We start from the raw sequence: 15,492 nt of genomic DNA, 5'->3' as shown, positions 1-15,492 counted from the left end.
CAAAATATTCTCTATAACTATAAAAATAGAAGTTGCAGGCCCAACATCTTATGCGAAGCGATATGTTGAAAACAATAAAGTTCTAACTGCTTGGCGATTATTCATCGATGAACCGACCCTTCGACATATAAAAATGTGCACCGAGACAGAAGCTCGTCGTCAGACAAACAATGATAATTGGGGCATATCTTTGGATGACCTTGATGCATTTATTGCTGTTGTTTGTGCTCGCGGGGCTTATAATGCTAGCCACCTGAATATTGAGCAGGTCGACATTATGGGGTTCAAAGAAATTATGAAATATTTGCGTTTTGATTTGCGAACTACGAGATCTTCACGACTGGCAACTGATAAATTTGCACTAGCATCGGCAATTAGAAACAAATTCATTGAAAACTGTAATCTATGTTACGTTCCTGGTAATTTGACTCATCGGCAATTTGACGGGCGATGAACAGCTATTTCCTAGCAAAACTCGATGTCCGTTTACTCAGTATATAGCAAATAAGCCTGACAAATTTGGAATAAAGTATTGGCTTCTGGTGGATGTAGATACTAAATACCTATGTAATGGATTTCCACATTTAGGTAAAACTGAGGAACGTTCAAATGAGTCATTACCAGAATATGTAATAATGAAACTATTACAACCTTATCTCAAAAAGGGACTAAACATCAACTGACAATTTTTTTATTTCGATGAAGCTGGCAGAGAAATTACCAGCTGATCAAACAAGTATTGTCGGAACGATGCATAGGAACCATTTGTACTCTACGTTATGAATCATTTATTTTGAAGGATAACAATGGTACTACACTAACTATTTATCAAGGAAAACTGAAGAAAAATATACAGTACATCCAGATGTTCAATTTGGCGACGGAACAAAGAAAATTCCCGAAACGATTGAATTTTACAATTCTACAAAATATGGTGTCGATATAATCGACCAAATGGCTCGTAAATATTCCGTAAGAGCTGGAAGTAGAAGGTGACATATGCACGTTTTCTACAACACTACACTTGATCTAGCCGCTATAAATGCATGGATATAATTTATAAAAATATAACGAAAAAAAATTATCTCGTTACAATTTTATTCTACAGCTTGTTGAAGAACTAAGGTCAGCATATACAAATACCAGAGCTGGTCCAGTTGTATTTTCTCCTAAAGAATTGACAGAAAGGGAACCGGAAAATAAAACTTCTATAAGACGACAGTGCCAAATTAATAAAAAATGTAAGCAAAATAAAACAACTGACACATGTGATAATTGTAAGAAATCTGTTTGCGGAAAGTGCCTCGGATATTATAAAAAAGCAACAGTTTGTACTAAATGTGCACCTAATTGATTGAAGTAAATCATTTCAATACATAATTATTGTTTTATTTATTCAATATTGTAACAAATATTACACAATTACAATAATAAACTCGCATGTTCTCAACGGTCAAAATGACCGTTGTGGTCTTTATAGGTATAGACCAAGGCTGCCCAACCCCAGGCCCGCGGGCCACAATGTGGCCCGCGAACGAATTATAAGTGGCCCGCGTGAACCATTTTCAAAAAACCCGCCAATCCGCCAATTTGAAAAAGTGTCGCGGGCCCGCGGTAAAACAAACAATGCAGCTTGCGCGCGGTCACCAGTGTTGCCAACGAAGGCGATTTATCGCTATTTAGGCTACTCAGAACAAGAATCAGCGACGAAAAAAATCTAACCTCTTGAACGTACTTTTTAAACAAAAATACACCGGTTTTTGATATAATATTTTCTGCGTCCGAAATGAATCTTGTAGCCACCCCCCCCCATGGAATTCGAAAAATTGTTGTGGGGAATCACATATGATGTTTTTGGGTGCGCGGAATTTTATCTCAGCGAAGTTCCGTAACAACCCCCCCCCCCCATGGATTTCAAATAAATATTTTGTGGGGAGCACTCATTTTGAATTTTTTTGTGGGGAATTATGTTTTACAGAAATTCTCTATCAACCCCCCCCCCCCATGGAAATAGGAACCGTCAGGTATTCAGTGGCCCGCCAGTGATTCAAAATCGTCAATTTGGCCCAACTGTTAAAAAGGTTGGGCAGCCTTGGTATAGACCATTACCCGGTCTTTCTAGTGGTAAGTACAGAAATCGTGGAGATATTTCTTGAAACACGTTATATTATTTGCAAATATATCTATGACAGTGTGTATTTTAGCAAGATCATTGTATGATCGAGACATTCTAGACATAAGATTAAAATATCCAGTGTTATTGGCAAAAATTTCGGTCGAAAATATGTTCATATTTCTAGTATATTTGGGCCTGGCGTAAAAATTGATTCGATTGACTAAGTTACTATTAACACGATTATTCACAACTTTGTAAAGCATTAAGAGGTCATTTATATTTCGTCTTTTAACTAAACTCTCTAATTTGAAATATGTAAGTCTTTGTTCATACCCATTTAGAAGATGGTAGACACCTGATCGATTAGACAAAATCCGTGTAAATTTTCTTTGGACGGATTCAAGTCTGGATACCTGTGTAATATAATGTGGATTCCAGACTGTTGACCCGTACTCAAGAACACTACGGATTAACGAATTGAATAGAATTATTAGGCTATTAGAGTTCTTGAACAGTTTAGTTGATTGAATGAAGACAACTTTTATTTTGATATACCATGTAGCCGATTGCATATTTAGTTCATATCTTTGATACCTTAGTATTGCGGTCGGTGTGCGTGCGCTAATTTTCGAAGGTGTATATTGAGATCTTGAAATAATTTTATTTTTAGTAAGGAAGAGTAGGCAGTGCTTATGTGTGTATATTGACTGCACTTTAGAAAGTGTTTAAATAAAAAAATTACAATTATATTTCACAAATAAAAACCATAATTTTTCCATCGTTCAATGATTATTACGGTTCCATGATAACTCAACACAGTGACAATTCAACACACTTTTACCTAACCTTACCTACTTAACTCAGTTAGTAAAGTTTTTGTTTCATCACTTTCCATGACTTTATATAACTTTTTAAAGATGTTATGAATTATCATTGTGATGATTTATCCGGTCACCGATTTTATTGCATGCTTTCAAGGGACATCCAAATTATTGATTTTTTTTGTTTCGTTTAGTTAAAAGACTAAAATATTTTTACTTACGGTAGGTTTCCACTTATTCCTAAAGAAGTTGACCTGGTGTGAAAAAATATATATGTAATCACATTTAATTATCTTTGAATTAAATAAATAATGCCATCACAAAGTAATAATCATTTAGAAGAAATTTTCTTTAAAAAAAATAAATATTATGTGCCTGCCAAATTGAAAATCATGGCTCCCTTATCTAATACACGACCTCTTCTTTTCTGATAAGATATACATGACAAAGAATGCCTTTAAATGTAACATTTTGTAAAATATATGTGTAAAAGGGACCTCATAATATTATTGTAATACAATGAAAAATTGTATTACAATTATGTTATTTTTGATGCTGTCGTCTTCATTAGATGTGGTGGGGTGGATAATGAATTTGGTGGATAATCAATTTGGTAGATAATCAATTTGGTGGAAAATCAATTTGGTGGATGAACAATTTGGTTGATAATCAATTTGGTGGATAATTAATTTGGTGGATAATCAATTTGGTGGATAATCAATTTGGTGGATAATCAGTTGGTGGATAATCAGTTGGTGGATATAACTTATATCCAATAAATGTGACTTATTTAAAAAATGGTAACCTGGAGACTCAGGCCAGTGGCAATAAGGAACCACAGATAAAAATATGATGGCTTTAAAAATATATTCATATAGATCAAAAAACGCAGATTCTGAATGTATAAGTTTATTTATATTTTATTGTAAGTAGAATTTAAACATCGTTATCACATTGACACACTGTTTAGTTGGTGCGACTGAATCTGCTGATACATCACAACCAGTCTACGTGAGTAATATATCTATGTTTTACAATCGTTTTAACCGATGAAAATATTGATTTTTTTTATTTAGAGATTACATTGATGCTGTTTCACTGTTGATGAAATTAAAAAAAGTAATTAGGCAATTATAATAATATATATATACATGTATATATGAGAAAATTATTTAGAATAAATTGTTTATCAACGACTGATGGATGTAAAAAAAGTTAAAACGGGTAATCTTAAGAATAAATAACGTCTCCACTCCCATACAAAATACAGCGCCGGTTGAAAAAAAACATAGGTTTTTTGAAACTTGTGACGTCACAGGTCACTTCCATAAATTTTGTGCGTTTTCGGGAGACCTAAAAATTAAAACTTTATAAATTGTTTTAACTATTAAAACAAACTATAACAGTACAAATTATACTGTTGTTCTTAAGTTATCGGGTTATTATTTTTCTAACAATTAAAGTAATTAACTGGAGTTTCTTATTCAACACACTCTTGAAAAGCGACATAAAGTAATGAAAAGTGATTTAAGAAAATATTTTACATTAAATTATGTTAATAGGCCTTTAATATCTCTTTTAACGACTCCATATCATTTTCCGAAAATGTATTAATTTGCCCTGTTCTGAGATGCATTGGAACTCTAACAAATTATACTGAAAGTTAGAAAAATTGCACAGAAATCTGTCGTAAATAACATCGAGAGAAGGCATTGTTAAGTAATATTTAATGCTTATTGAATAATATGATTCCAATCTTAACGAGTAACTTCGTAAGGATATTTTCCTTCCATGTAAAATTTCGGCAAAGGCGCGATGGTCAAAGTTTCCTCTCTATACTTGGCGGTAGATACCTAATATAAGTAAATAAGGTAAATACACGTTTACTCGTACAGATAAACCGTTGAGTGGGGAGTAGCAACCTACTTCTGGCCGAGTATGACTTCAGGTTCAAGTAAATGCCTCCCCAAGGACCAGGCAGCTTGCAGGAGGGTAGGGGCTTGGGAAGGAATTTATCTCTCTTGATTGGGATCAAAACACCAGCGTAAAGGAGATACCATATAGCTTTACTGAACTTAATTAACTATGTGTAAGCAGCATTAAATTAATGATTTCTTAAAAATTATTTATGGTAAATTAATTCGCTTGCTTTGAATTTGGAATTTACTGGTTGGATTCGAATACTAATCTATGAAATTCTTCTCTTAACCCTCAGATGAGCGACAAGGTCTGACCAGACCTATCCGTTTTTAAGTTACGGAACTTTTAATCAGGCTTGCTAAAATAAGAAGGTTTCACGACTTCCTATACATCGGTGCGGCAAACGCAATTGAGCGCAGAAACAGCTCAACATCGTATGGTGGTATCGTTTAGAAACAAGGTTTGTACACACCTAGCAAATATTTTGCAGGTAATTGGTGTGTTTTCGTGATTGAATACTTGTTAGAATGGGTTTTAGAAGTAGTTTTTTTTTGTCGCGAGTAAAATATTATTGTTAGTTTGGCAGCTTTGAGCGGAAGACTGACAAGATACAGCCGTTAGGAATTACAGTTTTAAATTTCGCACATGCAAGAACGGGCCACCAATCCAAAGGTACATGCGTATCCACATATCAAAGAAGTATTCGATATTTACAAACATATTTCACAAACACCAAATACTAATCATATTTTTTATACTAATGAAATTATATATAAGGTCTGCAAAGACCTTGTTGAACTACTTACCGCCTCCCGGATGTCGCACATCGTACGTTTCAAAAAATTCGCACCGGTTTTTTTAATGAATGAATTACCGCACAAGAGTCGCCATTACTTACACCAGGCCTGCGATTCTGGAGTTAAACGATCAATCGTTTTCGTATGCGCCGTCTTCGAGTGAAAAACTACTAGTCGTCGCGACTAACTTTTTCGAATGTTTCAATTTTACGTATTCTTGAGCGTCGAACGGTCGAAGTTGGTAGAAGAGATGATTATATTGGCACCCCTGTGAATATTGTCTATGTTCCTGATGTTTTTAGGATTTCTATGGTGTGACTGTCAAACAGACAACAGTTATTCGTTATTCAAAACAGAAATGGCTGCGGGACATTTTACAAATTGCCAAAAGCAACTCTTAATTAAGCTTGTAAGCTCCTATAAAGACTTAGTAAGTGGGAAATTTTCACCCACTTTTACATTTGCGGAATCCGCGCGGTAAAACAAAAATTGACAGCTAGACTAGATTTTGACAGCCAATTCCATAGAAACGCCAACAACCTACCACTCGCTGCCCTGTTTCTACTGGTTGCACCCAGTAGATGTTGTGTGGAATGATTTTTGACGTTTGGCGTCGAAGTATGTACCTTCGACCAATTTCGGGAATAGCAACGACGACCAACGTACGTACTTTCGACGGCGATTACGAGCGCCCTCGATTCAGGAATAGAGCCCCAGGTCGATGCTTAAATTATGTGGTGAGCCCATAGAGAGGGGAAAGAGGTGGGAAAGAACTATCTGGGAAAAATATATTTTTATGCATTCAACATCGACTCGTGAGGTTGAGGGTTTGTTTTCCGAAAAACAAAAATACATATTTGCATACTTGGGTAATAAAACATTCCAACATTACTAAAAGTAGTAAATAATTGGAATACCATAATATGTATTATTTTGGTGGCTATTTCAACGACACAATTTATATATTTTTACAGTTCATGGGTAACTATATACTTTTTCAATGACACAATTTATATATTTTTACATTTCATAGTAACTTTATACTTTTTCAAGGACAAATTTTACATATTTTTACAGTTCATAGGTAATTATATACTTTCAAGACCTGCTACCTGATTGCATTTTGCAACTATCGCGTCACATTTTGTTCTTCCGAGGTGTTCACTTTTTACGTCTGCTGCACTGAAATGCTTTGAGTCGAATGTAAATATCGATAAATATAGTATATACCTATCAATATTTGTTTTACGTTTTAGTAAATAATAAATAAATCATGTACCTCAAATATTATACATTTCTAAATTGACAGGTTACGTGTTAAAAATCAGAAAAGAGGAATTTTATTATTTTCTGCGATATTCACATGCTGGTTTCCAATGAAATCGAAAACATTTAGAAAAAAGAGTTTTATTTGAAAGATGCACAATATATGTATTTATTTAAGTCGTCAAAGTTCCTAGATTTTATATTTTTCTGTAATATTAGACATAACTGATTAAAAATATATGTTTTATTCTAGGTATCACTAAAGCTTATCGATTGGCAATTAGTATAACAAAAAATACTAATTAATAGCTTGACACTTTTTCATCTAGTAATCTTAATTTTTTGGAGAGTCTTTTTAAGAAAAGAATGGACAGAGGGTTCGGAGAAGGAAAAGGTATAAGGGGTGGGTAGGAATCTGGGGTTCAAAGTTTCCAGGAGTGACGGACATGTGTATCCATCCCTCCTACTGCGCTGCAAGGCGATGGGTCGAAAGAGTTCGGCTGGAGAGGTTGAAAGGTCTCCCTTAACCAATCTCTCCCTATCCGATCCGCCACGCAAAAGTTAGGCAAACGCATCTTTTTTTTTCTTTTTTTATAGTGAATACCTCACAAGAGTCCCAACTGCTCCCGTCTGGAGCCAGTGAGACTATGGCATCCCCAATTGGGGGATGTTGTGAGGCTGAAGGTAAGTGGGGAAGGGAAAGAGGAAGGTGGGGAAGTACCTGGCTATTCAGATCTAGTCACTAAACACGGCTAAAGCCACTTGGAGCAACGTTTCAATTCTGAATGGTGGTCTTACACCAGGGCGATACTGAGAGTATCTTCCACTCTGAATCGGCATCTGCCAAGACCTAGACAAACCTCACCCCCATGAACACCTTCTAAGTCACCAAAGTTAGCATATTAATACTACATACAAACACAACATATTTCTAAAAGAAAAAAATGTATTTTATTAGTTACCAGATGGGTAACTTGACAGTCTATTGTAATAATACTCGTATTTGAACCATAACAACTCATTGATCATTATTTTCAAGATATCATTTTATACGAAACCCGCATCATCCCAAATGAAAGCCTTCTAAGTAAACACCCCAAAGTAAAAACCATATCTTGATGAATTTTTCGACCATCTTGCAGAATTGAATGTATGCGTTATCAGGCCAACGCCCAAAGCGTTCAAACATCCCAGTGGAACCGTCATAAAATGCCTCGGAAATGATATTGCCCTTACGTATTCCGCCCTGCGGCTAAGAATGCAAAGTAAAATAAGATTAAAGGTCTGAATAGATTTAAAGGTCACGTTGTAAAACAAACAAATTATGTAAAGCACCCTTCACATCGGCACGAGGTTATTTAAACCCTCTCACAGGCGCCGATGACTTCTCACGTATTAAACGCTTTGTCCCGTTTTTACCGCGTTCTCATTGCAAACAGCCAATCCAATATAAATTCAAATTTGTGGATTAAACAAAAACACTTTTTAGTTCCATCCCCCGATATATATTGGACCCACGAACGTAAAAGGACTTTCAGAGCCCCTTGGCACGAGAAGATAATTGGTTTTTCAAACAGTTTTTCCTCTCGGGGATCCGATCTTTGTTTGTGTTTCTCTGAACAGCGCGCCGAGAGCTTTTTTAAGGACTTTGGAATCGTTTGGAAGCTAAATTATTATGTTTGCAGTGACAAAAATGTTTTATTTTCAATATTTGCTCCTGCGAAGAAACTGGGTTTATCTACTGTATAACCAAGGATGAGTGTCTTTAATTTATCAAGACCCCGTATAAACACGAAAAACGGTTTTAAATTCACGTTTAAACGTTTTGTACCTACCTTTGAGACGGAGCATTGATAAACTATACACATAGCTATGACTTAAAATGCTTTCAAAGAACTGATTTCGGCTTAACGTAAACGATTTATTCCCAATAATATGTGTGAATTATAAAATATCTCTTTTGTACCAAATGGTCACACATTACAATAGCTCAAGGAATAAAGATCACAAAATCAAAACACAATGATTGCAAGAAAGATTATTTCAAAATGCAAAATTTTGATTTCTCAGACTGTTTTTTATTTATTTATGTGAATGCCGCACAAACGGCCCAACTCCTCCCAACCACCTGGAGCCAGTGAGACGATGGCATACCCAACATTGTGGAACGTTGTGAGGCTGGAGGTGGGGAAGGTTAGGAAATGAGGTAAAATAAGGTGTGGAAGTAACGGGCTGTTCATCTCTGGTCACCAAACATGGCTAAACCTCTGTCAAGCAACTTTTCAGTGCGATACTGATGAGTATCCCGCAAATAAAGTAAACCTACCTTATATTATTATAAATGATTAAATTGTGAAATAACACAAATCAATCAAATATAGTTTATTTTATTTGAATTAGCGACAACCGGATTGCTAGTCGAGAGCCTTACTTTATATTATTATATTATGTTTTCGAATCGGTTTATTAATTATTAGTAGTTCGTAATAAAATATTCAAAGTTCCTTATTCAGTTTAATACAAAGGAATTTGGTTAATATTGTCATGGTCAGGGTTTGTGTACAAAGTTTCCCAATTTACTAATAAAATAATGTCCCGAAAGTTTGATTTAGAAACTCCTTTCAGAGGTTTACCTTCATTTAAGGCTATTGAAACTTATTCATCGTCGTCCCTTTGTTTAGGGTTATTTCTTTTCATTTTAATACATGTTAGACGGAAAATAGGACATTCAAAACATCCTCAGTTTGTCAATTAGTTCTAGTACTAAGCTCGGAGGTGATTTGTTCACATTTAATTAATCTTGTTCCGACGATAAATTCTTTTTATCTTGGTTTATCAGCTCCCAAAACATTAAAACCTTCAAGGTTTTGTCCAAACAGCGGGGACGTTCATTAGAAACTTAAAGAATGAAATCAAAATAAATCTCTCCAAACGATTTAACTACTGTGTTTTAACGTCCTGCCTGAATAATAGCAAAAATACCCCAATGTTCTTGGCAATTCTATTTAAATCGAATATAATTAATTATTTTGAAATATTTTAAAATAAAGTACATGAGCAATATTTGTATATTGTAGGTATATACTGATTATTATTTTTAAAGAGAGGCGCTGCGAATACTTATCTTGATAATATTTCAAAAACTCGTACCACTGCCATTATAAGAATAAAATGTTGCTGAATACAAGGTCATGGTTTGGAATATCGGCGTGTGTGCTAAAGGTCGTGGTTTGGAATCCCGGCACGTGCCAAAGGTCGTGGTTTGGAATCCCGGCATGTGCTTAAGGTCGTGGTTTGGAATCCCGGCATGTGCTAAAGGTCATGGTTTGGAATCCCGGCGTGTGCTAAAATTGTAAAAAATTAGAAAACATGCTTTAATTCACTTCAATTAATATAAAAATATAAAGCATGAATTATTTGCGGGGTTTCAAGTGGTTCGAGTAGTTTTGAAAAGCATCATCTAGAGTTTAAATGTTGCTTGTAGTGGTTTTAACCATGTTTGGTGACTAGATTTGAATAATCAGGTTCTGCCTAACCTTCCTCTTACTCATATCCTTCTCTTCCTCACTCGCTACATCGTCATAACGCTCCTCAATTGGGGATGCCGTAGCCCCACCGGCTCTGGACGATCTGTAACAATTTGTGACAGATCTGGACCCTAATGAATACGGTATTAAAATTAACATATAAAATAGAATGGGTATCAATCAACTCATTATTTTTAATGATAAACTCTTGTTTGTAAGACGAGGTTTTATGCAAAGCACAAAGGATAACAAATTTTTTTTTTTTTCTTTCAATTTGTATGGGTACTTTAAGCCAAAAATTATTGCTAATGATAATTTGAAAAAAAAACAACTTCACTATCACAGCACAAAGTGCAATTAGTATTTTTATCAGTTTTTATAGCTACACCCCTTTTCCTCTCAAGTGTAATTTAGCACCATCCCTAAATCAAGGACTTACTACCCCGTGAACTGGGGGTAGTTTATTTAATTCCAGTTTTTCCCGAGCACCCGCCTTCACCTTTCCCTTCTCTACCCACAAATAATGCGTGATCCTGGTGAAACTACCCGCTGATTGAAAAGATAATAAACCCAGCAACTTGAATGACAAAACGATGATTACAAAATTTTAATGATTTATGTGTTTCAAATTTTTGATTTCATAAAAATAATACGTTATTTGGAAACGGATTTATACGAATCAATTTGAATAACTCTCTTAACTGAAATCAAATCAATGAATCGAAAAATATCGCTTCCAATGTGAGTATTTCAAGCTTGAAAACATTACACTTTGATCATCGAATTACTTGTTTTTCAAACATTAAAATAACTTTTTGAAATAACAATCTGATGCGATTTTCAGTTTTAAGGTAATTTCGATAAGAACTACCTCCTACTTTATTTTTTTATTTAAAAGTACCGCGTTGAAATTATTTTCACAGAAACCACAGAATGGGAGATTTTAGTTATAATAAGTATTTTATTGTCTTCTTTTTTTCTGCAATAAATAGATATAATGATATCCTCACTGGGATCTCCCGTACTGAGGATTTCATTGACATATTATTAAAATTTATTAGTATGGATAATATATTTAAAGTAATTATAAATATTCTGCTAGGCCCTGCGGGCGGCTCTTAGTTGGGCTTCGCCCATTTTAAGTGATATTAACAACAGTTACATTTAATAGATAGATATTAGGACATTCACAGAGAGAGGGTGAGTATATATATTGTTAAAACATGGAACAGGACGGAGTTAATTAATAATAACATGCTTAATTTACGCATAATAAGAATGACAGTTGTTTGAATAAATGAAATTTTACGTATTTGTGATGGATTATTTCAAATTAAACACTATTATTGACTACATGTCTACAACTGATATTAACTGTTATCTTAGGTACCTAATATAATTAGCTCGTAGGAGACTTGCAGTGCTTAAATATGTGTTACAACCGTCAATGTCTATAAGTTGAATCAATATCGTTTAGTTTGTCACAATTAAAGATAGTTAGAACAAAGTTGACTTAAATAATAGATTATTACATATTGATTAATTGTACCCGTGTTTATGAATAAAAGGAGGGGAATTGTGCGATGAGATTAGCAGTCGGTTTAATTAAAAGGTGTTAATTTTACTCCAACTGATGGTAATTCTTTACCTACAACTGTTACTGTATCTAATAAAGTTTAATGTTAGATTATATATACAACATCATCAGGAGAGTAAAAATGTATATATAAAGGTAGATGATTACAATATAGCGCCCCTGAGGTGATATCTCACAAAAGCGGCGCTATGCAAATTGTCCAATAAATGAATAAATATAATGTTTACATTTTATTGTGTATACACCGAAGTCAAAAATTAAATATAGATTGCAATTGGGAAAGAAGAAGTGGAAGGAGGGGGGAGGGGTAAGAGTAGGCTGGGTAATAATTAGGAATTACAATATCGTTAGACGGGAAAGACCAGTTGAGTGGGAAAATATTTAAAAGAGAGTTTATAAAAAAATTCTTGTTAATTATATCTGCTTTTATATTAACATGTTTCCTCATTTCTAAAATTTCAAAATTATTTATAGTGAAGTATTTTAAGACCTGAAAAAAATAAATAGTATATAACCATAAAACAATATATTCATAAGACAAATAGCATTTAATAACGGTTATTCTAATAAATTGATAGTTGAAATACTAAATAAAAAAATAAACATATTTTCTTCAAACGGTCTTTCTAAAGATAGAAATAAACAATGGCGTAGAATTCTGTTTGTGGATAACGATACTTCTAAAATTATGTATAAAAACAATCCTGGTACTATTCAACTGGCGTTTTACACTAATAACAATGAAGAAATATATTCTTAATAATAAAGACAAAATTCAAACAAAAAAATCAGGAGTTTAAAAACTCAATTGGGATGATTGTAATTTTTTTTACAAAGGTAGAACCAATAGAAACTTTGAAAACAGAACTAAAGAATATCGCAGGGCTCTAAATGGAGATAGTGAATCTGAGTTTGCACATCATCTTTTGAATAATGATCACACTTTCGATAAAAAAAATTCAGGTCTTAAAATACTTCACTCAGGATATAAAGCACCGCAAATAAATAATTTTGAAATTTTAGAAATTATAAAACATGTCAATATAAAATCAGTTATAATTAATAAACAAAAAAATATAAATAATAATGAAAAATGTCATTACAAAGTGATAAGCTTCCAGAAGAAATCTTCTTAGTAAACGCTTGTTAATCGTAAGTAGTCAAATATTGTGAGCTGCATATTTAAATATTCGCGCCATTCATTTGGTTCGTTTTTAAACCGCCAGAGGTGCGTTCTGTCGGCCATCTATAGCCGTGCGTATCGGCCATTGAAGGAACGCGTGATTTTTTTATAAACGTCAAACATAAACACGTAACTGTGGATAAGTTTCATTGTAATGTAATAAATCCAATGGATTTTGAACTTTCTAAAACATATTTTCTTCGATATTATCCAAAAATGATGTGAGCAGAAACGATGCTTTTGAAGAAATCTCGTATTATTATGAGGCGATCCTATTTTAGTATGAAATCGTGTCTTAATTTTCAAGTTAGCGGAATTTAACCGAAACAGACAATTTAAATTTGACCAATCAGAGGGCCTACATCGTCCAGACGCAAGAGTATTAATACTATCAGATATTAAATTGTGTTTTTTTCTGAAATAATTATAAATATTTCACAATGTGTTTTTTTTGCTGTTTAGAAGTTCGGTTTCAGATTGTATTTGGTGTCAGTATATTATCTATTTTTGATCTCCCTATATTTTGTTCAGTTGAGTAGTTTCGGTGTCTTTATTTGGTGTCAGTATATTATTTATTTCTGATCTCCTTATGTTTTGTTCAGTTGAGTGGTTTCGATTTTAGTTTGTATGTGGTGTCAATATATTATCTATTTCTGATCTCCCTATGTTTTGTTCAGTTGAGTGGTTTCGATTTCAGACTGTATTTGGTGTCAGTATATTATCTATTTCTGATCTCCCAATGTTTTGTTCAGTTGAGTGGTTTCGGTTTTAGTCTGTATTTGGTGTCAGTCTATTATTTATTTCTAATCTCCTTATGTTTTGTTCAGTTGAGTGGTTTCGATTTCAGACTGTATTTGGTGTCAGTATATTATCTATTTCTGATCTCTCTATGTTATGATCAGTTCAGTGGTTTCGGTTTCAGTCAGTATTTGGTGTAAGTATATTACCTATTTCTGATCTCCTTTTGTTTTGTTCAGTTGAGCGGTTTTGATTTCAGACTGTATTTGGTGTCAGAATATTATCTTTTTCTGGTCTCCCTGTGTTTTGAATCCAGCTTTTTATTTGAGATTTAAATGTTCAAATCACAATTCACAATAATGAATGGGAGAGGGATTGTATTGTACATTTTAGTTTAGAGATTTCCTCAGGTGTCGCCTTGGTGAATGACCATAATTTAGAATCAAAATGTTGCTAGAAATGGCATTCGCCGTGTTTTGTGATTAGTTCTGAAAAGCCATGCAGGTACTTCCCCACCAACATCTTCTCATCATCATCTTCATCTTTCACTCTTCACTTCCTTCAACCTTGCAGCATAACCAGATTCTTAAATTCCTACTTCAATAAAAAATGATAGCATGCTAATTTTCTGATAAAATATTAGTCATTCAGAATATATCGAGTACACGCGTTCTTTTCTTAAAAAACGTCATGGCGGGATGCGACAAGATCAGTATATCAATATTAGTATATGTATGAAAACTTGTTCCGTTCTTTTTATAAAACAATCGCTTTTAACTGACAATTTATTAGGAACTCTATCAATTCAACCGTTAAGTGCCTGCAGTCCCGTTTTTAACAAGAAAACGAATAATTTGGCCAGATTTTGAATAAATTAACAGTATTTTAAATTCGTAATTTTCCTCGGTGTGGCTTTAAGCAGTTTGGAAAATGTCAATAAGTGTAAATAATAAATTATTTATTTTATTTCTATTTATTTGTTGTTGAAATTATTAAACAAATTAATATTTATGTAACGTAATATTTTGAGTAAGGTAACTTATTTAAATACACAGTTAGTAGAGAAATATACTTGGGTCTAACTGGGGAGTCGATCATTATGCTAATATATTTTTTTAAATAATCTAATGCTTAAGAGACTCGGTTTTTCAAGTAAAGCACAAAGGATAACATAATATTTTTAAGCAATGATTTTTAGCCTGAAACACCTTTATAAAAATAAAAAAAATCTTTTAAAAGCAAATACGCACCACCATCGAGAATACCAAGCACCTGACCGGCAGTCATAAGGTTGCGGGTTCAATTCCCGTCGGTGGCATGTATTTTCTCTTGGAAGATTTTTTCTTTATATGCAGGTGTTTCAGGCTAATAAATATTACTTAAAAATATAATGTCATTTACTGAAATTTAAAAATTAAAAATAATTTAATAAAATTTAATGAAAAAAATCATTAAAAAATCGTTTTATATATTATAAAATCGAGATGTATTTAATCGCATATTGACTTTATGTATCTACAGTTTTAC

Source organism: Hesperophylax consimilis, chromosome 24 (genome assembly GCF_061612785.1).
Source record: "Hesperophylax consimilis isolate HC1 chromosome 24, BYU_Hcon_1.0, whole genome shotgun sequence".
Taxonomy (NCBI): Eukaryota; Metazoa; Arthropoda; class Insecta; order Trichoptera; family Limnephilidae; genus Hesperophylax; species Hesperophylax consimilis.
Note: the sequence above shows the minus strand (reverse complement) of the source record.